The sequence below is a fragment of the Podarcis filfolensis genome (genome assembly GCF_964270895.1).
Source record: "Podarcis filfolensis genome assembly, chromosome: 18".
Lineage (NCBI taxonomy): Eukaryota > Metazoa > Chordata > Lepidosauria > Squamata > Lacertidae > Podarcis > Podarcis filfolensis.
Window position 1 is genome coordinate 7503495 of NC_139622.1, and position 24382 is coordinate 7527876.

The window sequence follows — 24382 nt, forward strand, 5'->3', positions numbered from 1 at the left end:
GGATTTAGACGGTGATTGGGCCGGATCTGGCCCCCGGGGCCTTATAATAATATTATTATTATAATAATAATTTATTATTTATACCCCACCCATCTGGCTGGGCCTCCCCAGCCACTCTGGGCGGCTTCCAAAAAAAATAGATGTCTTTGTTTGCCTACCCATGGCAGAACGCATGGGATGATTTAATGCAATTATTTCCAGGGCCACAGATAAGGGCGAATTGCTCTGATTTGCAAAGCTTAAGCTATAATAAATGCGTTGATCTTTTTTTAAGAGGACTTAAGGATCTTGCTTTTGCTGCAGCTGACAATGTCTGCCCCGTAAGCTACATGCCGGCTCAGCGAGTTGCGCTCTTGACTAATCCTTCCTTCCTTCCTTCCTGTTCATGCGCAAGCCTTCAGCTTTGTGGCCTTGATGCGCTGAGCAATGCGAAGCACCTTGGCCCACATTAATTCCCATAGTGCCTTGGGACTCTGTACAGGAAATTAAATACGTTGCCTAAAGCCCCTCTTTCAAATGTCCAGTAAAACTCCAGGTTTTTCCCCTTTATCCTTGCATTCTTCCCCCTCTCTTATGGCTTTCAGGGGGTAGAGTGCCTCTGAATGTGGAGGCTCTCTCTATAGCTGTTGTTGTTTTTTATAAATATTTATTGGATTTTCCAATTTTATACAAACGCAAAAAGAAAAAGAGAAAGAAAAATATTAAAAACAAATCAATTTCAATAACAGTTTTTCAATAACATGTTTCTTTGACTTCCTCATACCTCCCCTTCTTGTTTTCTAGTTCAAATTGTTAATCCAGCAAATCCTAATCTCTTAACATTCCTTTTAACTAACTAACACCTTATTTTCCAATCAACTTTTTAAATTTTATAACTTAAACAATTTTAATCCCAGTTATTTTTATCATAACAGCTAGAGACCACATAAGTTCAATCCAGCATCTTTCAGAGTTCATTAATTTTGTAGTATTTCTGTAAATAGTCCTTGAATTTCTTCCAATCTTCTTCTGCCGACTCTCCTCCCTGGTCGCGGATTCTGCCGGTCATTTCTGCCAGTCCCATACAGTCAATCAACTTCATCTGCCATTCTTCCAGAGTGGGTAGATCTTGCGTCTTCCAGTGCTTTGCTATAAGTATTCTTGCTGCCGTTGTAGCATACATAAAGAAAGTTCTGTCCTTCTTTGGCACCAAATGGCCTACTATGCCCAGGAGAAAGGCCTCTGGTTTCTTCAGGAAGGTATACTTAAATACCTTTTTCATTTCATTATAAATCATTTCCCAGAAAGCCTTAATCTTTGGGCACGTCCACCAAAGGTGAAAGAATGTGCCTTCGGCTCTCTCTATAGCTGTTGTAGCCAACGGCCTTTGTGGGCATATCTCATTTATTGCGGGTTGTCTGGCACAAGGTGGGGCTACCTTTTCCAGTATTCTGGAAATAATAAATAGCGGGGAAGCTGGGAAAGGAAATAAAATAAAATAGCATGGAAGGTAGGGGAGGGTGGGAGAGGCCATAAGATAAGACAAAATTGCTTTATAGAGGTGTAAATAATTATAAGCATGAGAAGAGGTAAAATGTTTTCTATTTTTCCCTTGGCTACATGTCTTTTCTTTATTTCTTTGTATTTTTTTTCCTGTTTTGTACTTAATAAAAAATATTTTTAAAAAAGATAAGATAAAATAAATGTATAAATAAGCATGGAAGGTAGGGGGAGGGTGGGAGAGGAACTAAAATAAAATGGTTGTTTAGTCGTTTAGTTGTGTCCGACTCTTCGTGACCCCATGCCTTCATGGATCACCCCTTCATGAATGAAATGAAAAAGGTATTTAAGTATACCTTCCTGAAGAAACCAGAGGCCTTTCTCCTGGGCATGGTCGACCAATTGTGTTAAAGAAGGATAGGACTTTATTTATGTACGCCACAGCAGCAGCAAGAATACTTATTGCAAAGCATTGGAAGACACAAGATCTACCCACCTTGGAAGAATGGCAGATGCAAGTAATGGACTACATGGAAATGGCAGAAATGACCGGCAGAATACGAGATCAAGGAGAAGAGCGGGTGGAGGAGGACTGGATGAAGTTTAAAATCTATTTACAAAAACACTGTAAAATCTTTGAATGCTCCCCCGTGCGTAAGCAACGCAGCCATGCGACTAGAATTGAAGGTCGCATCCTTAGAAACTTGCCTGTGGAAGCAAGTCTTCAATTACTGGTTATCATTGTGGCATAGATTACCAAACCATTACCTTGCCCAATGCTTATGGCGAGATGAATTCTCTAGCCTTTGGACTAGTAGAATTCATGCCAAACTCCTGAGTTATGGAATCTCTCCCTCAGATTCCCTAAAACTAGACCAAATCACTGCTCAGAGACTGATCCGCCAAAGACTGGATGACATCGATTTACAGCGAAATTATACGCTGGGGGGAGGTGTTTGTTCGCCCCAGAACATTGGTATCACTTTAACTTACTGCGTTCCATCATACCTCTCCTCCCTTTCGACTGTTGCACATAGACTGGCCTTCACCAAAGCGAGGTTTAACGTTTTTCCCTCCAATGTCCTGAGACATAGGTTCTCAAAGGGCCAAGCCCCCGCCGTGTGCGAATGTGATAAGGTGACGCCGGAGTCGCTCCAGCACATTATGTCCACTTGCCCCTTGTTTAATGTGCCACGGGCAAATTTGTTGGGCTCAATCATACAGAAACTAGAGGGTACCCCACCAAAATTCCACCTTGCCCAAATCTTGCAGGACAAGGATACCCACACGACCCTGAAGGTGGCTAGGTTCCTAGTTGCTGTCCTTTCCCAAAAGCGACGCCAAGGAGCACTACAAGCTAATTAAGGCGTAGTATGCCTTTCCATTTTATAGTATTTTATTGTTATAGTGGTGTTTTAGCGATTGCTTTTTTTCCCCTACGGCACAAGCTGTTATTTATGTGTTGTTTTTACCTGTATGGGCCTATGGCCGTAATAAATGAAATTTCAATTTGAATGCTGATGACATTGAAATGAAATGAAGGGGTTCTAGTAAATAAGGATTGGGAAAGTATAATACGTGAGGGAAATTGTTTACGGATAAAACTAATAAGAATGAATTTGCTGATCAATTTTAAAGCGGAATACAAGAAAGGGAGGCGGGTGGAAGTCAGGAAAATAAGGTAATGAATGATAAAAATTTGAAAAGAGGTCTTTTTCCTCTTCTTTTTCCTTCCTTCTTTTTTGTTAAATTTTTTAATATCCTTTTTCTTTTTAATTGTTGGTATTTGTTGGTGTTTTAATATGTATTGTTCTTTTTTGTATGGCTTTTTTCTTTTTTCTTGTAAAATTTAATAAAATATTATTTAAAAAAAATAATGGATCACCCCTTCATGGATCACTGCCTTGTTGTGGCAAAGGGGCTTGAATAACTCAGAGAAGCTATTTGCTATGCCGCGCAGGGCCACCCAAGATGGACAGGTCATAGTGGAGAGTTTTGACCAAACGTGATCCACCTGGAGCAGGAACCGCGGTGCAAGCCACTCCAGTATCCCTGCCAAGAAAACTCCACGGACAAAGACAACAGGCATATAAAAATAATAAAATAAAATGAATAAATAGCATGGGAGGTAGGAGAAGGGCGGGAGAGGAAATAAAACAAAATGCGTAAATAGCATGGAAGTGGCAGAGGACATAAAAATAAAATAAAAGAATAAAATAAAAGAAATAGCATGGAAGGTAGGGGAGGGTGGAAAATGAAATAAAATAAAATTAAATAAATAAATAAAATAAAATAAAATAAAATAAAATAAATAAATAATAAAATAAGTAGCATGGAAGGTAGGGGAGGGTGGAAAATAAAATAAAATAAAATAAAATAAAATAAATAAATAAATAAATAAATAAAATAAATAAATAATAAAATAAGTAGCATGGAAGGTAGGGGAGGGTGGAAAATAAAATAAAATAAAATCAAAAAATAAATTAAATAAATAAATAAATAATAAAATAAGTAGCATGGAAGGTAGGGGAGGGTGGAAAATAAAATAAAATTAAATAAATAAATAAATAAAATAAAATAAAATAAATAAATAAATAATAAAATAAGTAGCATGGAAGGTAGGGGAGAGTGGGAGAGGCAGTAAAATAAGTAGCATGGAAGGTAGGGGAGGGTGGGAAATAAAATAAAATAAAATAAAATTAAAAAATAAATAAAATTAAATTAAATAAATAAATAATAAAATAAATGGCAGGGGAGGAAATAAAATAAAGCAAAAAGCCTGGAAGGGACGGGAGGGTAGGTGAAGAAAACAGAACGAGATAAATAGCGTGGAAGCGGCTGGCGGGCGGCAGGGTCGAAAGGCGCTCTGCACGCGCTCAGAAGCCCGCCGCTCCTCCTCCTCCTCCCTCCTCCTCCTCCCCGAGCAGCGCCGCTCCCATTGGCCGCCGCGGCTGGCCAATCAGCGCCAGGGTAGGCCTCGAGAGAGAGAGAGAGAGGGAGAGAGGGAGGGAGGGAGGGAGGGAGGGGGGAGGATAGCTCCGCCCCCCGCGGCCTCGAGGGGGCGGGGCGCGGGAGGCGTGGGCGGGGCCCGGCCGCCGACGTCACGCGGGAGGCTAGCAACAGTTGCCTCGAAACCCCGCGCGAGGAGGCGCCATAGTGACTGTAGCCCTGGAGACGGTTACTTGCCAACGGGAGCCGCCGCCGCCGCCGCCGCCGCCTCACGCAGCCCCGACCGCCGCCGCCGGAGCCCCGCGCAGCCCTGAGGGGAGCCTGGAGGCGCCGGGGAGCCACCCAAGTAAGCCTGCCGGGCGGGGGGGGGAACCGGCGCCTTTTCCCCCCTCGCTCCGGTTCTACTCCGGAGTCACTCCGGATTAACGGGGGTGGGGGGGTGGAGAGCTCTCCCGGCTCCCCGGACGGGAAGGAGGAGCCGGAGTGACGCCGCGGTGACGAGGAGGCGAGCGCCGGAGGGCGCCTCTCCGGAGGACCGGGGGAATCCGGAGTGACTCCGGATCGGGGCGGGCGGGAGGCGGAGAGGGGGGGGTTAGTTGGGGCGGGGGGGGTGGCCGTGCGCGCGCGCGCGCTTGAGAGAGAGAGGGGAAGTGCGGGTGACCCGGGGGCGGGGGGTGGCCTTTGCAGCGAATCCGGAGTGACGTCGAGTTTGGAGGGCAGGGAACTTCGGGGAAAGTTTTTTTATTCTTAGCGTTCCTGCTGGGGGGAAATGGAAACCGGAGTGAGCCTGGTTTCGGATGAGAGCAAGCCGAGTGTTCTGTTGTAAAGATGGGCTTTTAATTCGGAGTGGCTCCGGATTCGGGGGGGGGATGAGTTAGGGGTGGAGCCGCTAACGGGGAGCCCGGTTGCCCCAGGCAACTCTGGACTCAAAGAAAAGGGCAGGAAGGTGCGGTTTGCAACTAGAGCAAGCCGATTGGTGCAGAACAGGAGCTCCATTTCTCCACCTGAGGCTCAGAATTACCTGCACTGACTGGCAGCGGCCGGGACTCGAACCTGCAACCTCCTGCATGCAAGAGGAAAGAGAACGATTCAGGTTCGGCAGCGCTCCAGAGCAACCCGCTTCTGGTGTGACTCCAGATTGGTGTGTGTGTGTGTGTGGAAACTTAGGCACTTTCAGATGAGTGCAATCAGAAGTTGGCTGTACTTTTATTTTATTTATTTACTTTTTGGAGGAGGGCGAATGCGGCAGTGACGTGAAACCCCAGGAAACTGCATTAAATAAATGGTGGCCCCACAAAATCCAGATTAAGTGAGGGTCTGCCCTATCATCCTTCGGCTCCAGACCTGCCTGAGTCGTGAGCTATGGGGAGGCCATGCGTTCCCCACACACCCCACACCTGTCAGTAATTGCTTTTCCTTCGCAACAACAGTTCAGCATTGCAAAAAAAAAAAAAATGCTCTCCGTGGATGTCGGCTACTGCGATTTCTCTTTGATCTCGTCTTCTGTTCTGTCCCGTTCTTTACAGCAGCCTCTGCACCGTTATCCATCTCTATTTTAAATCTTTGCCACCCCTGCTTTTCAGGTATAAGGTTTCCCAAAGTGGTTTTGCAAAATGTTGAAAAGAGCTTCAAAGCCAGCAACTTTGGAAAAGAAAAACTAAAAGAAGAGTTGTGTTTCTTTAACTTTTACTTTCAGTCTTTTCCAATCCTCCGATAAACTTTCCACCCGTTTATTTATAAACAGCCTAAAAATTGCTCTGTCGTTTACAAAAGCAATGGCCACGACAACCCAGACACTTTTGCAGGTCTGGAATCATACAATGCTCTCATGTCTGTGTGCCTTGTTTAGTTAATTCCAGCTGGAGCGATCCAGAAGAACAGCTTTATTTTCACAAAACTGTGTGTGGCTTGGCTCACTTGCCTCGAGTTATCTCCTCTCGTTTCTCTTTGCTTGCGGCAATCAGGGGTCGTGGCTGAACTGGAGGTGTATAGGATTGGGAGCAGAGCTTGTGTTCCGTTTATAATTCCTTGTTGAATATTAAAGTTTTATCAAATATATATTAAAGATCAGACTGAATCAGTCCGTCCCCCCCAAAACAGGTTTCTTGCTTATATCCTTTCGAGATTGGATTCCTGTTTCTCAAAACAGTGTGACAGTTTTAATGCAAGGCGAGATAAGGCGAAGCAGAATCCAAGAGAAATTCTAGTTAGCGTCATGGAGTTTAAACCTTTGCAGTAACAGGGTAAGGACCAGGTCGTTTCCATGGCAATCGACTTACACAGATGTAAGCATCGCACAAAATGTCCAATTATCGTTCTCCTTCATCAGGGACGAATGGGGAGGAGGAAAGAGAAAAAAAACCTTTCAAATTCCTAGGCGCCATCACCAGATTTCTAAGCTGCAGGCCTGAATGAATGTTTCAAATTCCTGGGTGGCTGCTTCAAATTATTAGAATTTATCTGCCTCCCTGCTTTTAAGGGATAGGAAGCAACTTGTAGGGTCTACTTAACTGAGACATTTGCAGCCTGCTATACCCTGGATTACAAATTGCGTTAGTAGCTATCGTCAGCCATTCCCTTCTAAAAGTCACAAACCGTAGAAACACGATGAATTATTCAGAGAGCATAAAACTACTTCCTCGGTGCGGATTTTGGAGTTTGCATCGGAGGCCAAACCTGCGTGTGTGAAATACCGTATTTTTTTGCTCTATAAGACTCACTTTTCCCCTCCTAAAAAGTAAGGGGAAATGTGTGTGCGTCTTATGGAGCGAATGCAGGCTGCGCAGCTATCCCAGAAGCCAAAACAGCAAGAGGGGTTGCTGCTTTTGCTGCGCAGCGATCCCTCTTGCTGTTCCGGCTTCTGGGATTCAGAATGTTTTCTTTCTTGTTTTCCTCCTCCAAAAACTAGGTGCGTCTTGTGGTCTGGTGCACCTTATAGAGCGAAAAATACGGTAAATAAAACCACTTTCTTTTGCTGCCGTTTGCAGGGCGGGAGAGGGATAGCGGGGGAGGAATTTACAAAACTTTAATAGCCCTGCCCTCCTTTCAGAAGTCATTGATTAAACATTTCGATCTTCAGACTCCTCCGTCGTCAAATCTCCTCCAGACTCAACGGCCTTTTACAAGTGGCAAGATATACGGCGGGGTGGGCTGGCTTTATCTTCCTATTCAGCGAAGGGTTTCTCTCCGATGGCTGCCAAGATATATTTAAAACGTCCACTCCCCTCTCAAGTCTCAAATGCCAGCGCAGTTAAAGTCTGGCTAACATTCCTTCTGGAGTTGATTTCAGTCTGGCTGGCGTGCCAGGGCTTGCTGCTCGGAGAGCAGAACCTCTCCTGACTTGAGATTGTATTTCGGATACGCAAAACCATGTCTTCCTTTCCGTCCTTGTGCTGGGACACTTTGAGCCTGCCCTCTAATTGTTCTGCCGTATCTCTCGGCACCTCGACTTGGAGCGGACCTTAGCCCAAATTCACATCAGCAAAGCAGCTGGCTTTTTCAAGTTTGGGCTGCCCTGGATCGATAGGCATGAAATCAGATATGTTGTTGTCACTCGCCCTGGGGTTTTATGTCAAAAGGACTGGCGGGAAATCAAATAAATACAGAGCTTTGGTTTCTACGTTAAATCAGAATCCTTGATGAGACTTCTGTTCCCTTCATAAATGCAAACCTGGCTTAAATAATCTGAGCTGCTGTTGCTCAGATCTAAGGCACTGCAAGCAGAACATTGACAAGTTATCTGAGTTCTCATATCTAAGGTCTTTCGGGCAGAATGATGATAAGTAATCTGAACTTCCCAGTTCATAAACCTCATTGGCGGGACTTAATGTCTTCTGGTCTGCCTGATCTGGAGAGTTGGATGGCATTTTGGCCCTCACCTGCAAACAGCCCAGGCACAAGTTGGTCACTGAGAGTGAAGCCGAATCTCCATGCCATTTTCATGAGCTGGGTACATCTTTATGAAGTGATGCCATACTGCATGACTTGAGGGGTCAATCTTCCAGTACAGTGGTACCTCAGGTTACATACGCTTCAGGTTACATACGCTTCAGGTTACAGACTCTGCTAACCCAGAAATAGTGCTTCAGGTTAAGAACTTTGCTTCAGGATGAGAACAGAAATCGTGCTCTGGCGGCGTGGCAGCAGCAGGAGGCCCCATTACCTAAAGTGGTGCTTCAGGTTAAGAACAGTTTCAGGTTAAGTACGGACCTCCGGAACGAATTAAGTACTTAACCTGAGGTACCACTGTAGCAGAAGGTCTTATTTTTAAATGGAAAGCAAGGTAGAAATAAATAGTTTCAGAAACACACATACGAAGGCCGGGATCGAACCTGCAAGCTTGGGTGTTCTCAGCGCCATGCTTCAACCAACTGAGGTATCAGATCTATCGATGGCCTTTTAGCCGTGATGGTGAAATGGAATATCCCAAGTCCAGAGGCAGCCTATATGAGTTGCTGAGGAGCAGACAGTTGCCTCCATGCCTTTATCAAGTTGCATAAACGGGAGAGATTTCAGCAGGGATGTTGCCCTGTTAAAGGAACATTTGCTGCCAAATGCATTTAGGTAAACTTGTATGTTCTCTTCTAGAACAGCATGTTATTAAAAATAAAGGTAAAGGTAAAGGGACCCCTGACCATTAGGTCCAGTTGTGACCGACTCTGGGGTTGCGGCGCTCATCTCACTTTATTGGCCTAGGGAGCCGGCGTTTGTCTGCAGACAGCTTCCGGGTCATGTGGCCAGCATGACTAAGCCGCTTCTGGCGAACCAGAGCAGCACACGGAAACACCGTTTACCTTCCCGCCGGAGCGGTACCTATTTATCTACTTGCACTTTGTGCTTTCGAACTGCTAGGTTGGCAGGAGCAGGGACCGAACAACGGGAGCTCACCCCGTCACGGGGATTCGAACCGTCGATCTTCTGATCAGCAAGTCCTAGGCTCTGTGGTTTAACCCACAGCGCCACCCGCGTCCCTGTTATTAAAAATAAGTAGCATTTAAGCCTGTGATGGGCTGCTGTTGGAAATGGGGGTTGTGTATGCCCCATACATTTAAAGCACATCTCCCCATCGCACCCCAAGAATCTTGAGATCTGTAGTTAAAGGTGTTTTGCCTCTGTGGAACTGTACTTCCCTGAGGGGTAAACTACTTTTCCCAGGTTTCTTGGGTAGGGGGTTTGTGCCGTAAATATACAGCAGGATGTTTGGCGAGTCCTTGTTTTCATATGAGAGATCGCTTATGAATACACAGCGGGAGGTTCTCTAGCGTTTGAGAGATTTGAAAAGGGAGAGATTCTCAAGTTTGCGATGCGAGTTTGGGAGAAGTTTTGGTGGGTGCCTCTCTTCCCCAGCCGCCCTGATCCTGCTTTCAACGGCGCAGCAACTGAAACCCCCACTGAACGGGGAGCCAGGGAAGGCTCAGAAACGGATTAGGAGTCGCTGAAAACATTTCCGCCCAGCCCGTCCCCCATCCTTTTTCTGGTGACATTTCTCTCTCTACAAGGAAGGCTGTGGGGGCAGTTCCTCTGTGCGGTTTCCTGTGACGGTGGGGGCCAGCTTGCTGGCTTCGCGATGCCGGAACATGCGGGAAAGGAAGTCGGCGCCTTCCTTGCCCTGGTGAAACGTTCTTCCATTTGGACCCCAGGCTCTTAAAGAGCATGCTGCCATGGTTTTCACATGGACCGAGCCAGTTTAAAGGAGTTCTAATAAGCTTGTGTGGCAGGCCTCTGTGCCATTACGGGGGGGCTTGCTGATTTTCCAAGGATGTTAAAAGGTAAAGGGACCCCTGACCATTAGGTCCAGTCGTGACCGACTCTGGGGTTGCGGCGCTCATCTCTCCGCAATTGCTAAGAGTCTCCCATCATCTGCTTGATTTTACATATTATTATTTATTAGGAATTGGACCTCCAAGGGCAGGGTGGGTAGGAAATAGATTCTGCTTGCATTTTATTAAGAAACGACCTAATTTACCTCGCTTGCGCTCCCTCCCGAAGCATCATCTTCCCAGGCATTGTTTTCCCCCTTCAAAAACTTACAGTGGGATGGAGGGAAAGCGAGGGAAACATAGTTTGGATTTTGTTTTGGAGAGGAGCACGAATGAAAAGGGGGTTTGTTCCTCTCATTCCTCATCACGGATGAGGAACCGGTTTCTCTCCAGGATTTCAACTTGCACCGGCCCTCACCAACTCCTGACGGGGCACAGGCAGCCCTGCCCTGTTTCGTAGGGGCACCAAAGCACAGATCTATTAATGGAAAAGAAAAAAATTGCCAGAGAGAACTGATCTCTGCCTTGGTGGGCCAGTTTGAAAAACCGGGAGCCTGCGAGTGCTCTTTGGGTCGCAAGCGAACTTCTGAAATGAGAGGAGCCTGCTAGCAGAGACCTTTGAATCCCGGGTGTGTTCAGTTTTCTTCCTGGGGAGGCTTTCTGCACATGGCCCAGCACACACCTGTCTTTAGGGTTTCTTTGCATGTGCAACATGCAGAAAGCGCTGCTCTTTAGAAACAGGTTCCGGAGCTGTCTTGGCTGCCTTTGCTCTTTCATATGATCTTTCATATGATTCTCATTTCATTCAGATTCAGGCTTTTTCAGTCGTCCCCCCCCCCCCAACACTTGTGGAATGCCCTCCCCAGGGGGGGCACACCCAGTTTCGTTGTCATCAGTTTTGAGGAACCAGGCAAAGACTCTTTTCTTTATCTGGGCTTTTTGCTCCTTAATTTGAGCAAAATTCCACCTCTTTTCGTGGGGTGGGATCTGTTAAGTCCTGAATTTGTTTTTGTTTTTTCCTGTTTATCTGCGTTTTTACATTGCTCCTGGATGTTCTTAATTGGTTTTAACGTAAGTTGCTTTGGGTAACTCTGTGAGGAAAGCGATTAAGAAATATAAACAGTGATAGTTAATCATATTGCTGATAAATTAAAGACCTAGTGTCCATTGTTTACACTTAAGCCACTTTCTTTCAATCTCCTCCTTCGTTCTCTTTCGCAATCTGTTCACCATATAAAGTTGGTATCCTTGCATGCCAGGCATGAGACGCCTGAAAACGTCATTGATTAAATTATGCCTTTATCTTGCCCTTCCTTCAAAAGAGCTCAAGGTTGTGGTGAGTGTAATGTTTGCCTCCCATTTTACCTGCACAACAACCTTATGGTGTAGGTCATGCTGAGAGACTGAGCCCGTCTCAAGATCATGAGTAAGAGATATGAATCCTCGGTAAGGTTTTAGCCAAAAATGCTAACCCCCCAGGACACTGTACTTCATTCAGCCTGTGCCCTCAATGCTTCTTGTTGTTGTTGTTTAGTCGTTTAGTCGTGTCCGCCTCTTTGTGACCCCCTGGACCAGAGCACGCCAGGCACTCCTGTCTTCCACTGCCTCCCGCAGTTTGGTCAAACTCATCCTGGTAGCTTCGAGAACACTGTCCCACCATCTCGTCCTCTGTCGTCCCCTTCTCCTTGTGCCCTCCATCTTTCCCAACACCAGGGTCTTTTCCAGGGAGTCTTCTCTTCTCATGAGGTGGCCAAAGTCTTGGAGCCTCAGCTTCACGATCTGTCCTTCCAGTGAGCACTCAGGGCTGATTTCCTTCAGAATGGATGCGTTTGATCATCTTGCAGTCCATGGGACTCTCAAGAGTCTCCTCCAGCACCAGAATTCAAAAGCATCAATTCTTTGGCGATCAGCCTTCTTTATAGTCCAGCTCTCACTTCCATACATCACTACTGGGAAAACCAGAGCTTTAACTATACGGACCTTTGTCGGCAAGGTGATGTCTCTGCTTTTTAAGATGCTGTCTAGGTTTGTCATCGGTGCATTTAAAGCACGTGACTTCCCCCTGGGGGAACCATCATTTGTTAAAGGTGCTGGGAGTGGCAGCTCTGTAAGGAGCAAGCTACAGTTCCCAGGGTGCAGTATGCATGGCCTTGGCACTGAAATTTGTTGTCATGGGGAATTTTGTGGGTGCTCCCAGGGCCCCAGGGAGTTGGCGCCTATGCTTTAAATTTATGGTGTGCCTGTTGTTTCAAAACTCACAAGGAAATGTGAATGGCAGATGAAGTTGATGGACTATATGGAACTGGCGGAAATGACTGGCAGAATCCGAGACCAGGGAGAAGAGTCGGTGGAAGAAGACTGGAAAAAGTTTAAAGATTATTTACAGAAATACTGTAAAATCAAAGAATGTTAGAAAAATGTTGGAATGAAGTTATATGGCTTTAGTAGAAATGTTACAAGGAACTAAGTACAAATAGATTGCTAATGTATTAAAGGGAAAAAATAAGGTTAGAATATGTTAAGATAAATTACAGGACAGAAAACAGAGGAAGAAGGAAAGGAATTGCTGAAACAGTTAACTGAAGTGGAATACAAAAAGGGAGGTGTGAGGAGGTCGTTGAAACAAGTGAATGAAAGATAAGATATTGAAATTATTGGATGTGTTTTAAATTGTTTTTGTTTTGTTTTGTTAGTTTAATGTCTTAGTGTTAGTGTTATGTAGTGTCTTTGTTTTTGTATTGTATTGTTTTGTTTTAATCTTCTTTCTTTTGTAGTGTTTAAACTGTTAATAAATATTATTTTTTTAAAAAAAACTCACAAGGAAATGTGGATTTGGCTTCCGTCTTCGTGCGCATCTGATGTGCGGCAAACTCTCATTCCCACTTAGCGCATGCATAGTGGGAAGGGGTGGGTTTGTGGATTGTGGATTGTGACGTGCAGTGATTTGTAGTTTTTGCTTTACACAGCACCCATCCTTGCTGTTTGGTGCTTTAATAATATAATAATAATAAATTCTATTTATACCCCGCCCTCCCCAGCCAAGGCTGGGCTCAGGGCGGCTAACAAGCAATAATAAAAACAAGTTGAATGAATACAACTTAAAAACAAGATTAAAGTACAACATTAAAACATTGAAACATTAAAATGCAGCCTCATCACAGGAGGAGAAAGGGGAGGAAAGAAAGAGGGGGAGGAAATCAAATTGACTCCAAGCCAAAGGCCAGGCGGAACAATTTCTGCTTTGCAGAATACTGTAGAGCAGATCCCTGCCCCGAGGTGCTTCCAGTTAAAATTTGGCATGGGGGAAGCAGAGGGAGGGAAGGGAAATGGGGACACAGAGAGATGGGCCGTTGTGTTTATTTTGGACACACAGGCTGAGCTATGACAATCGGGACTAAGGAAGGCATTTTTCCTCCTTGTGGTCTGTGCACGTGTGTGTGTGTGTGTGTGTGTGTTTTTGCTTTGTATACAAAACTCACAGAAGTCACAGACAGTTGCCACTTTGCCAGTGCATCGTGGGTTGATACCCATAGCTTTTCTCTGCCAGTTGTGGGGAGTCTCTGCGACTTTGAAACACGTCCTACGTGACGTGTCTCTTGGTTGCCGCTGAAGCGGCTTTTCCATATATATAATTAAACTTTCTGTTCTACAATTTCGAATATTCATTTAAACAACCTTAAAATATCAAAAACGTCCCTTCTTCTCTTTCCATGGTTCATTTTGCATAACATAAACCCCCGCAAATTTTATATAAACTAAACCATTCAGTATTCCATTACTGCATCCATCAAAACTTATTTACACTGTTGAATTTATCATAAAGTTGCCAACGTTTTCAATTTCCCCCCTTAAACATATCCCAATCTTCTTTAAATGTATGTTCTTCTTGTTCTCTTATTCTGTGCGTTACGTCCGCAAGCTGCGCATATTCCGTCCGTTGAAGCTGCCACTCTTCTTAGGTTGGGACCTCGCTCGTTTTCCATTTGGGGCACTAACAGAACACGGGCCGCAGTCGTGCTTACATACCGTATTTTTTGCTCTATAAGACTCACTTTTCCCCTCCTAAAAAGTAAGGGGGAATGTGTGTGCGTCTTATGGAGCGAATGCAGGCTGCGCAGCTATCCCAGAAGCCAGAACAGCAAGAGGGATTGCTGCATTCGCCGTGCAGCAATCCCTCTTGCTGTTCTGGCTTCTGGAATTCAGATTTTCCCCCCCTCGTTTTCCTCCTCCAAAAACTAGGTGCGTCTTGGGGTCTGGTGCGTCTTATAGAGCGAAAAATACGGTGAATAATCTTTTCTGGCACCTGTGAAGCGGCCTTTGTAGGACCTGTCGCGATTCTCTGTGGTGCGAAAACTCCTTTAGGAACACCAGCTCCCCACTCAAGATGGAAACAACTCAGTTTTCGGTTAGATGAAAACGTGACCTGTGGGTTAGCCATCCTTGCTTTACAGGCTTTTTCTCCCTTGGTGGAGGTGAAATGTGTCACAGGGCTTCAATAAGAGATGGTGGAGATTTCCTTTCCACCCAGGCAGCAGGCTCGTTCGAATCATCAAGGTTTTCGGCCGGGAGATGGGAGTGGGCGGCTTACGTCTGGCTGTGGAAGGGCGGGTTCAGATTACATCCCTTGGCCTTCTCTCGCTCTTTGTATCCTCTCCTTGGTTTAGCCTTTAAGCACAGAGCCTCTGACGTAGGTTTGTGGGGGCCCTTGCCTTGCCATCCCACCCAACTGTTGCTTGAGCTGGGATTTGAACGCGGGAGTTGCCAGAAAGACTTGGACCTCTGCGAATCCCGATGCAAACAAACCGATCTGCACCTCTCGGGTAATGAGCAGATTAGATTTCTGCCGGATTCAGCAATTTCTCCAACCCGGGGACACAGGTCTCGAACGTTTAGACGCAAGTCGTTGTTTGGCATCTGTCTTCCTCAGGAGACAACGGAGGAGTACGTTTTTGCGGGGGGTGAGGTCCAGCTGCTGGACAGCTGCAGTGTACCTGCTGTGGCTGTCGATACCGATGCAGGAGAGACATGTTTTGTTGCAGCCGGGGCAGACGAAGGCGCCCAGTTGTATGTTTTGAGGGGAAATGCATTTACGAGACTTGAGCACATATCTAAAAGCAAGCTAGGTGGTGTTCTTTAATGGAAATAATTTGCAACATGTAAGGCAGGCTTGGAATGTACTTTGGAGGGGTGCAAAATGGGATGTGGTCCCATGTTAGACAGGGTTATACAGTGGTACCTCCGGTTAAGAACTTAATTCATTCCGGAGGTCCGTTCTTGACCTGAAACTGTTCTTAACCTGAAGCACCACTTTAGCTCATGGGGCCTCCTGCTGCCGCCACGCCGCCGGAGCACGATTTCTGTTCTCATCCTGAAGCAAAGTTCTTAACCCGAGGTACTATTTCTGGGTTAGCGGAGTCTGTAACCTGAAGCGTATGCAACATGAAGCGTATGTAACCCGAGGTACCACTGTATCTTAAAGGTGAAGAGACCCCTGACCATTAGGTCCAGTCATGGCCGACTCTGGGGTTGCGGCGCTCATCTCGCTTTATTGGCCGAGGGAGCCGGCAGACAGCTTCCGGGTCATGTGGCCAGCAGGACTAAGCTGCTTCTGACGAACCAGAGCAGCACACGGAAACGCCGTTTACCTTCCCGCCGGAGCGGTACCTATTTATCTACTTGCACTTTAACGTGCTTTCGAACTGCTAGGGTGGCAGGAGCAGGGACCGAGCAATGGGAGCTCACCCTGTCGCAGGGATTCGAACCGCCGTCCTTCAGATCGGGAAGTCCTAGGCTCTGTGGTTTAACCCACGACGCCACCCGCGTCCCACCAACATATCTTAGCAGTTGCTTAAAAACCACCCACGAAGGACGGATTTCTCCAATGAAGCAGAAAACCGTCATCGCTCAGTGGGAATACAGTGGTACCTTGGGTTACATACGCTTCAGGTTACAGACTCCGCTAACCCAGAAATAGTACCTCGGGTTAAGAACTTTGCTTCAGGATGAGAACAGAAATTGTGCGGCGGCAGCAGGAGGCTCCATTAGCTAAAGTGGTGCTTCAGGTTAAGAACAGTTTCAGGTTAACAACGGACCTCCAGAACGAATTAAGTACTTAACCCGAGGTACCACTGTACTGGAATCCTTGCCCAAGGGCTCTTTGAAACCCGGATCCAGTGCTATCCCGCCCCCCCACCTTCTGAGACCCATCTACCCCAGAGGCATCCATCTGCCCTCTCGCAGTCTGCTGAGGGGGAATCTACTCTTTCCATGTTCAGAGGCACCATTCGCCAAGCGTCGCTTTGCCGATTCTAGGGCTGCAAACTCACGGTTTGCGATGGAAACTCGAGATTCGCGTCTGATGGCAGAACTCTTTCAAGACAGGCTAGAAAGACGCAGCCATCACCAGGACCCCTTATTTCTTCTCTCTCTCTCTCTCTCTTGGAGGGAGGTGCATTTTAATACAGTGGTACCTCGGGTTACATGCGCTTCAGGTTACATACTCTTCAGGTTACAGACTCAGCTAACCCAGAAATAGTGCTTCAGGTTAAGCACTTTGCTTCAGGATGAGAACAGAAATCAGGTTCCGGCTGCGCGGCCCCATTAGCTAAAGTGGTGCTTCAGGTTAAGAATAGTTTCAGGTTAAGTATGGACCTCCGGAACAAATTAAGTACTTAACCTGAGGTACCACTGTATGCCCCTCCCCTCCTTGAGAAGCATAAATGTTCCGGGAAGATCCCAGAACTAAAGGCACCTCTGAAGTTTCGTACCCGTGTTATGATAGATAGATAGTATTGCATATTATAAGGGTGGCACTGTGGGTTAAACCACAGAGCCTAGGGCTTGCCGATCAGAAGGTCAGCGGTTCGAATCCCCGCGATGGGGTGAGCTCCTGTTGCTCGGTCCCTGCTCCTGCCAACCTAGCAGTTCAAAAGCACGTCAAAGTGAAAGTAGATAAATAGGTACCGCTCCAGCGGGAAGGTAAACGGCGTTTCCGTGCACTGCTCTGGTTCGCCAGAAGTGGCTTAGTCATGCTGGCCACATGACCCGGAAGCTGTACGCCGGCTCCCTCGGCCAATAAAGCGAGATGAGCGCCACAACCCCAGAGTCGGTCACAACGGGACCTAGTGGTCAGGGGTCCCTTTACCTTTACCTTATATTATAAATAATGATCACTGGATGTAACCACACGCCTCCCCGCTTGGTTTTTGTGCTGCACCATTATGTCTTTTTCCGGTGCCTCCTGCCCCAGCTCCCTGATATTTATGCTTCTGAGAAGAGGCTGTTGGTGAAATTCTTGCAGGTCGGTTCAGATTTGGTTTTTTTGGGGAGGGGCTGGTAGATTTCTTGCATCGCAGCTGCCGTTCTTGCAGGTCAGGCCTGCCCATCTTTTCGCAGGGGCTTTCTCTGGAAAGATTCGGCCAGAGCAAAAGTTTTGTTTTGGAGCAGTTTTGAAACCGCCTCGGGGCGGGGGGGGGGACGAAAGCAGCGATCTCTCGTGGAAGGGCCTTAATCTCCCCCACCACCCCGGTGGCACCCAGGATTACGGGGGTGGGGGGTGGAGGAGCTTAAGCCCCCCCCCCATCCCTTGGAAGAACAACAACACAAGAACTTCTGCATTTGAGGATTCAACAATATTATCAATTTGAGCCAGCCGCCCGGGCACCGAGATAATCGCTCCCGAACTCCAGCCTCAAAGTCCTATCTGCTTTCCTCCAGTTTTAATCGTGGGGGTGTGTTGGGGGGGGGGGAGAGAGATAGAAGCACATGCAGATGTTCAATTAATAACGGGAGCGCTGGCTGAGTTTGCACCGGTCCCCGCATTGTTTATTGAGTAACAACGGTTGCCCCGGGCGACGCAGTCCACTCCCGTTTCCAGGGGCTGGTTGCCCGGCAACGGATAAAATGCTTCCCAAACTAAACAATGCCACCCCCCCCCCTCACCACGACTCACCCTCCTCCCTCCTCCCATTAAAAACACACTAAATATGTCAGGCTGATTTGTCAATCGTTCCAGGGCGGATGGCGGGGGGGGGGGGGGAGAGGGTTGCAGAGAGAGGGAGAAGGAAAATAATCATTTCTTCTCTATAGTAATTGAAATGGAGCTGTTTTATTTTATTTATTTTTTAAAAAATGCTGCTTGTTTTTCGAGAAGAGCAGCAGATGCAAGCCAAGCACCCCGCGAACCTGATCTTCCTTAGAAACCAATGTCCAGGAAAGGAGGAGGAATTTTTTTTTGGGGGGGGGCTGTTTAAAAGAAAAAAAGAGTTGCGTCCAACATTGGTCATACTCAAGAGTGGACCCGATGAAGTTGACGGGCAGGGCTGACCTGGGGCAAAAGACCAGAGGCAGCGTGGTGCAGTGGTTAGAGCGCTGGACTGTATCCTGGGGAGGAGACCAGGGTTCGAGTTCCCCCACTTGGCATGAACCTGGGGGGGCCAGTCACTGCCTCCCTTAGCATAACCTACCTCTCAGGGCGGTTGTGGGGCTTAAAGGAGGAGGCGGAGAAGTGTGCAAGCCACTTTGGGGCCCCTAAAATAAAATTGATTTTTTTTTCTGGGTCTGCTCTTAAGCGCAGGGTTCGCCTGTTCTTCCAGGAACAGCGGCAAAACGGGGCTCTTGGAGCCGACAGCAGCTGTTCTGCAAGGGGGCTTCTCCCTGCCCCACTTCCACTGGCCCATATTCTGATTGCTTACTATGTGAAAAGTGCTTTGCAAAGCCCCCTCTTTGGCGGCGGCTTGTGTGTATGAACGTGTGTGTATATGTGCCGGCGGGGGGAGCCTTTTGCTGAATGGAAAACAGAGGAAATGTTTTCGAGTTCCGCAATGGGACTTTAAAAGCCACCTGCAACGTGACATTTTTCGGGATAGTAAAGAGTTGTGCTTTCATTGTCGTTGTGAGCCGGGCTTCGTGCCTGACTTAGCAAAACCTTCACATGGCTCTCCGCGCCAGCAGGGCTGTGAAGCGACAGGCGAGGGGCAGGCGGAGTTTGTGGAGGCTAGAAATAGTAATATTGATCACAATAGCAATAATCGGTGTATGTATTTATTTATTCTTTTTTTTTTTGGAATACATTTTTATTAATTTTAACATACAAATTATAAAACGTACCACACAAATTATTACAAATACACTTTTTTTTGGACTTCCATCGGCACCTCTGATGACCTTCCGTCTTAACCTCTTTTTATGCGTTACTTAATTTTATATTGTCTTTACCTCTCTTAACTTATCATCTCCCCTTTTCCATTTTTACAATATTTCCAACAATACTCCTCACAGAACTACTTGCAAACCTACAAACGTCGTCTGATCATCACAAATACTTTTCATATAGTTCGTAAATTTACTCCAGTCTTCGGTAAATTTCTGGTCCCGCCGGTTTCGAAACCTTCCTGTTAATTTGTCTAATTCTGCATAGTATGCATTTATTTATTCAAAGCATTTCTGTCTTGTCCATCAGCCAGAATGCTTCAGAGCATCTTACAGATGACAGTCCCTGCCCTTGGTCTTTTAAAACCCCCCCAAAAGAAAAAAAAAGATACGACACAAAAGGAATGGTGGGCAGGGCAGAGGAAAACAACCCAACAGCAGCGCCAAATTGCTTACGATAGGCAGGTGGGCTGAAAATGGGCTGCTCCCAGCTTCTTTTTAATTTAAAAAATAAAAATAAAGACTCGTTAGGCCCCTGAGAAATAGAGTTGTGTGCACACCCTGCATTTAAAGCTCACGTTTTCCTCCGAAGAATCCTGGGAGCCGGGAATTGCTGCTCTGCAAACTATAGTTCTCTTTGAGGAAGCCATAAGCTGTAAAAGGACCGTATTTTTCGCTCTATAAGACGCACCAGACCACAAGACGCACCTAGTTTTTGGAGGAGGAAAACAAGAAAAAAAATATTCTGAATCTCAGAAGCCAGAACAGCAAGAGGGATCGCTGCGCAGCGAAAGCAGCGATCCCTCTTGCTGTTCTGGCTTCTGGGATAGCTGCACAGCCTGCATTCGTTCCATAAGACGCACACACATTTCCCCTTACTTTTTAGGAGGGAAAAAGTGGGCCTTATAGAGCAAAAAATACGGTATATGGTGTGTACACAGACATAGTTTGGCAACCCCGCTTTCCTGGAAGTGGCTGTAAGGCAGCCGGAAAACCCCAAATTAACAGTCTCAGAAAATTAGAATATTAAATGAAATCAGCAAAACAAGGATTGCAAATAGAGCAATACTGGACCTCTGAGAAGACCTCTGGGCTTTTCATCGGCTGTACGCCATGATCATCACAATTATAACAAATAAAGGCTTGACATATCTCGCTTTGCATGTCATGAGCATCTCATGTATTAGTTTCACCTTTTAAGTTGAATTACTGAAATAAATGAACTTTTCCACGATATTCTAATTTTCCGAGTTTCACCTGTACGGGGCTGCCGTCAGATGTCTTCCAAAGGTTGTATAGTGACTTATCTCCTTGACTTGTGGGGGCGGATGATGGCAGGGATCACCTTGAATTAATCATCTGCGATTTCTTTATTCATGTGGCAGACCTTTCGAAACCTCTACCTTGGCGCCGCTTGAAAAGAAAGCTGTGCCCCTCCTCCTCTAGATCCGATCCTCCTTCCCCTTTTTCTCTGTTTCCCTCCCTTCTCTTTCTGCCTTTTCTTCTAAAAACACGGAGCAATCCAAACCACGCTTGTGACCCACTGTTTGGTTCTGAAAACACCAGCGATCCGGGGGACAGGGGGACAAGAGCCCGTTTTCTAAACGCTGTTTGGCTTCTCCAGGGTCACGGCACACGTTAACCCCAGAAATAGAACCCAGAAGTTGGTTCCTTGCTTCTCTGGCCCCCCCTCCCCTCTTTCCAAATAGTTCCTTTTCCTGTTGCATGCTCTCTGCCTGGATACGGAGCCCAGCGCAGGGTAAATAGAGACGGTTTCTAGGGACTCCATCTGTCCGGAGCGTCTGCCTAGTTTGCTTGCGAGTCAGAGTTTGCTCGACAGTGACGCAAGAGGCGGTGTCTATTTGCGACTCTCTTTCCATCAGCATTCCTGCATTATGGAAACCCATTTTAGTATAACTCCGTGGGATGGCTAAAAGAAAAAAATTGGGGTGGGGGGAGTGGTTACGTTTTGTTTTCGATTGGCAAGTGCTCCCGCGTGGCTTCAGTTAAGAGGAGCCGAATTTCCCTGCTGAATGAGGTCCATCTTGTCCAGAGGTCAGCAAACTTTTTCAGCAGGGGGCTGGTCCACTGTCCCTCATACCTTTTGGGGGGCCGGACTATATTATTTTTTTGGGGGGTGTGTGAAATGAACAAATTTCTATACCCCACAAATAACCCAGAGATGCATTTTAAATAAAAGGACACATTCTACTCATGTAAAAACAGCTGATTCCCAGACCGCCCGCAGGCCAGATTTAGTAATAATAATAATAATAATAATAATAATAATAATAATAATAATAATAATAATAATAATAATTTATTTATACCCCGCCCATCTGGCTGAGTTTCCCCAGCCACTCTGGGCGGCTTCCAACCGAAGATTAAAAACAATACAGCGTCAGACATTAAAAACTTCCCTAAACAGGGCTGCCTTCAGATGTCTTTTAAAGATAGGATAGCTGCTTATTTCCTTCACATCTGAAGGGAGGGTGTTCCACAAGGTGGGTGCCACTACCAAGAAGGCCCTTTGTCTGGTTCCCTGTAACCTCACTTCTCGCAATGAGGGAACCGCCAGAAGGCCCTCAGTGCTGGATCTCGGTGTCCGGGCTGAACGATGGGGGTGGAGATGCTCCTTCAGGGATACAGGACCGAGGCCGTTTAAGGCTATAAAGGTCAGCATCAACACTTTGAATTGTGCTTGGAAACGTATTGGGAGCCAATGAAGGTCTCTCAGGACTGGTGTTATGTCGTCCCGGCGGCCGCTCCCAGTCCCCAGTCTAGCTGCCGCATTCTGGATTAATTGCAGTTTCCGGGTCACCTTCAGAGGTAGCCCCATGTAAAGCGCATTGCAGGAGTCCAAGCGGGAGATAACCAGAGCATGCACCACTCTGGCGAGACAGTCTGCGGGCAGGTAGGGTCTTAGCCTGCATACCAGGTGGAAGGCAGTTGGGCCGGATCCTGCCCCCAGGCCTTAGTTTGCCTACCCATGATCTAGTCCATCATCCCATTCTCACAGGGGCCAACTAGATGGGAAGAGTGCAAACTGTCTCTCCTGCTGCGGTTTCTAGCCTCCGACAATTGGGGGGGGCATTGGAAACAGTGGAGGCTGACCATATAGTCGTACCTTGGAAGTCGAACAGAATCCATTCCGGAAGTCCGTTCAACTTCCAAAATGTTCAGAAACCAAAACATGGCTTCCGATTGGCTGCAGGAAGCTCCTGCAGCCAATCGGAAGCCGCGGAAACCCCACCAGACGTTTGGGTTCCAAAAAATGTTCACAAACCGGAACAGTCACTTCTGGGTTTGTGGCATTCAGGAGCCAAAACGTTCAACTCGCAAGGTGTTCGGGATCCAAGGTACAACTCTAGTTTACACACAGAATCACTATAAGTTGGGTAAAAGGATCTGGACTAACTATTCTAGATCAAATGTCCCTATTTTCCAGGGACAGTCCCAGATGTGCAGAAGCCATCCCAGTTTCTGATTCAATCCCGGAATGTCCTGCTTTCCCTTAGGGCGTCCGTATTTTATTTTTTTATACTTTTCAGATTTATACATTTCACTGATTTTACAATCACTTTGACCTTTCAAAGCTTGACTTGGTTCCTTAAATTTATTTTCAATATCTTCTGCATATCCAAATTGACTTAACTGGTTCATTTATTCATCTTCTTCAAATATATACTCTTACGAAACTGCAGGTTATGACAACAATCCTGCCAGTGTTTCTGTCTGCTTAGAATTTATCTGTAAATATTCAATAAACCGTTTCCATTCTTTTATAAAAAGTTTGTATTTTCATCGTACAATGTTTAATTGATGTTTTATTATGTTTTTATATACGTTGGAAAGCCTTCCTAGAGTGGCTGGGGCAACACAGTCAGACGGGTGGGGTATAAATGGTAAAAAATATTATTATTATCACTGTTACTATCTGTCTATCTCAGCCTCAGTTGCAAAATAGGATTAATAATAATAATAATAATAATAATAATAATAATAATAATTTATTATTTGTACCCCGCCCATCTGGCTGGGTTTCCCCAGCCACTCTGGGCGGCTTCCATAGAAACCAAAAAAATACACTAAAATATCACAGATTAAAAACTTCCCTGAACAGGGCTGCCTTAAGATGTCTTCTGAATGTCAGGTAGTTATTTATCGCTTTGACATCTGATGGGAGGGCGTTCCACAGGGCGGGTGCCACTACCGAGAAGGCCCTCTGCCTGGTTCCCTGTAGCTTTGCTTCTCGCAATGAGGGAACCGCCAGAAGGCCCTCGGCGCTGGACCTCAGCATCCGGGTGGAACGATGGGGGTGGAGACGCTCCTTCAGGTATACTGGACCGAGGCCGTTTAGGGCTTTAAAGGTCAACACCAGCACTTTGAATTGTGCTCGGAAACGTACTGGGAGCCAGTGTAGGTCTTTCAAGACCGGTGTTATGTGGTCTCGGCGGCCGCCCCCAGTCACCAGTCTAGCTGCCGCATTCTGGATTAGTTGCAGTTTCCGAGTCACCTTCAAAGGTAGCCCCACGTAGAGCGCATTGCAGCAGTCCAAGCGGGAGATAACCAGTTGTAGGACCACAGTCGTGGCTATACATTAAAGGTAAGTTGGGTGAACTGCATCTTACCATTACAACGAGAAAGTAGAGTACCGGAGTGTGCCACATCTTGTAGTTAGAAAACAGTTCAGTGGATGGATTTGAAACTTGTCCATCCAAGAGAGACCCTTGCTGAATCTGGGGTAGACAGGGAAAGGGCTTATTGTGAAAATGTTGAACTTTGGATAGAAGGCCCTGGCATGCCTACTGGTTCTGTGCGTCCATGGACTTTGCTACGGCAGTTTCCTCACCATTTCTGCATGCGGTAAAATTTTGCATAATAATAATAATAATAATATAATTTTTTATTTATACCCCGCCCTCCCCTGCCAAGGCCGGGCTCAGAGCGGCTTACAAGCAATAATAAAAACAAGTTGAATGAATACAACTTAAAAACAAGATTAAAATACAACATTAAAATATTAAAATGCAGCCTCATCACAG

At 46.3% G+C, this 24382-nt stretch overlaps 1 protein-coding gene across 3 annotated transcripts in view; it reads left to right on the plus strand.

The window, feature by feature from the left end:
- Nucleotides 1-4573: 4573 nt before the first annotated feature.
- The window catches only part of RFX2 (regulatory factor X2), a 55148-nt gene continuing 35339 nt past the window's right edge, over nucleotides 4574-24382 (plus strand). The window contains exon 1 of one of the 3 annotated variants that reach the window (XM_083594507.1): nucleotides 4574-4774. The gene's annotated coding sequence lies outside the window, so the exon portion shown is untranslated. The remainder of the gene's footprint in view (nucleotides 4775-24382) is intronic. The other 2 variants (XM_083594506.1, XM_083594508.1) reach the window with 2 other exon arrangements.